Below are 2,370 nucleotides of genomic sequence, written 5' to 3' on the forward strand. Positions count from 1 at the left end.
AACAGACCATCATAGAAGATACCTATGATGCTCCATTCAGAAAGCATGTCAGAAGGACACTTTCTGATCAATTGTTTGTATCTTTCCCAAGCTTCATAGAGGGATTCACCTTCCTTTTGTCTGAAGGTTTGGACTTCCACTCTAAGCTTACTCAATTTTTGAGGTGGAAAGATCTTTGCCAAGAAGGCATTGACTAGCTTTTCCCAAGAGTTCATGCTTTCTTTAGGTTGTGAGTCCAACCATATCCTAGCTCTGTCTCTTACAGCAAAAGGGAATAGCATAAGTCTGTAGACCTCAGGGTCAACCCCATTGGTCTTGACAGTGTCACAGATTTGCAAGAATTCAGCTAAAAACTGATGAGGATCTTCTAGTGGAAGTCCATGGAATTTGCAATTCTGTTGCATTAGAGAAACTTATTGAGGCTTATGCTCAAAGTTGTTTGCTCCAATGGCAGGGATAGAGATGCTTCTCCCATAGAAGTCGAGAGTAGGTGCAGTAAAGTCACCCAGCACCTTCCTTGTATTGTTGGCATTGTTGTTGTTTTCGGTTGCCATGTCTTCTTCTTGTTTGAAGACTTCTATTAGGTCCTCTACAGAGAGTAATGCTTTAGCTTCTCTTAGCTTTCGCTTCAAGGTCCTTTCAAGTTTAGGGTCAGCTTCAACAAGAATGCTTTTGTCTTTACTCCTGCTTATATGAAAGAGATGAGAACAAGAAAATATGGAATCCTCTATGTCACAGTATAGAGATTCTTTGAAGTGTCAGAGGAAAAGAAGAATATAAGGAGGAGGTAGAAGAATTCGAACTTATCAAGAGAGATAGAGTTCGAATTGTGCATTGAGGAGGAGTGTTAGTCCATAATTAGAAGGATGTGAGAAGAGGGGAAGAAATTTTGAAAAATGGTAATTGATTTTCGAAAACTACGATTGGGAAAGAAATTAAGTGAAATTGAAAAAGATTTTGAAATTAGAAATCAGAAAGATATGATTGAAAAATTAATTTAAAAAAATGTGATAAAAAGATATGATTGAAAAGATATAGTTTTAAAAAGATATGATTGAGAAGATATGATTTGAAAAACAATTTAAAAAGATTTCATTTTGAAAATTAATGGCTTGGCTAACAAGAAATTTAAAAGATATGATTCAGACATTAAACCTTTCTCAACAGAAAAGGCAACATACTTGAAATGTTGGATCAAATCATTAATTGTTAGCAAGTATTTTTGAAAATGGAAAGAAATTGATTCTGAAAATATATGATTGAAAAGATATGATTTGAAAAAGATTTGATTTTGAAAAATTATGAAAACTTGAAAAAAATTGAATTAAAAACAAAATTTTCCCTCTTGTGCCATCTTGGCGTTAAACCCCCAGAATGGTATACATTCTGGCGTTTAACGCCCAAAATGCTACCCTTTTGGCGTTAAATGCCCAGCCAGGTACCTTGGCTGGCGTTTAAACGCCAGTTTTCCTTCTTCACTGGGCGTTTTGAACGCCCAACTTTTTTTGTGTAATTCCTCTACTGTATGTTCTGAATCTTCAATTCTCTGTATTTTTTACTTGAAAAGACACAAATTAAAAAATTTTTTTGAATTTTTAATGATGAGGAATAATCAGAATGAAACTAAGATCAAATAAACAATGCATGCAAGACACCAAACTTAGAAGTTTGTATACTATTGACACTAACGAATTGAGAATGCATATGAGAAACAACAAAACACTCAAGACAAGAGTATTTAAAGATCAGAGCAAGGAAATCATCAAGAACAACTTGAAGATTAATGAAGACACATGAATGAATTCGAGAAATGGAAGAAGAAAAGATACATGCAATTGACACCAAACTTAAAATTAGACACTAGACTCAAACAAGAAACATAAAGATATTTTTGATTTTATGATTTTATAAAAAATTTTGTGCTTTTTCGAAAATTATATGGAAAAGATGATAAAGAGATTCAAAATTTTTAATAAGAATTCCAGGAATCATGCAATGCTAGTCTAAAGCTTCAGTCTAAAAAGATTAGACATGGCTAGCCAAGCTTCTGTAGGACATTACATTCAAGAGCTAAATTGATGAGAATCAATCAGCTTTGGTGATGATAAAAACATCACCTTGAAACTCTAGAATTCATTCTTAAAAATTCTGAAGAAAAAATACCTAATCTAAGTAACAAGATGAACCGTCAGTAGTCCAAACTCAAACAATCCCCAGCAACGGCGCCAAAAACTTGGTGCACGAAATTGTGATCATCAATGGCACCATCAACATGGTACGCTCAATTAAAATCTCAACTCTTTATCACAACTTTGCATAACTAACCAGCAAGTGCACTGGGTCGTCCAAGTAATAAACCTTACGCGAGTA

The 2,370-nt window shown here is 34.2% G+C and overlaps 1 non-coding gene across 1 annotated transcript; it reads left to right on the forward strand.

Annotated features, from left to right (window-relative positions):
* The first annotated feature begins 41 nt into the window (after positions 1-41).
* Positions 42-149, forward strand: LOC127748220 (small nucleolar RNA R71). Its single transcript, XR_008010162.1, has one exon. It is a non-coding gene; the product is annotated as a small nucleolar RNA R71 (small nucleolar RNA).
* Positions 150-2,370: the final 2,221 nt, after the last annotated feature.

The sequence above is a fragment of the Arachis duranensis genome, chromosome 5 (assembly GCF_000817695.3).
Source record: "Arachis duranensis cultivar V14167 chromosome 5, aradu.V14167.gnm2.J7QH, whole genome shotgun sequence".
Lineage (NCBI taxonomy): Eukaryota > Viridiplantae > Streptophyta > Magnoliopsida > Fabales > Fabaceae > Arachis > Arachis duranensis.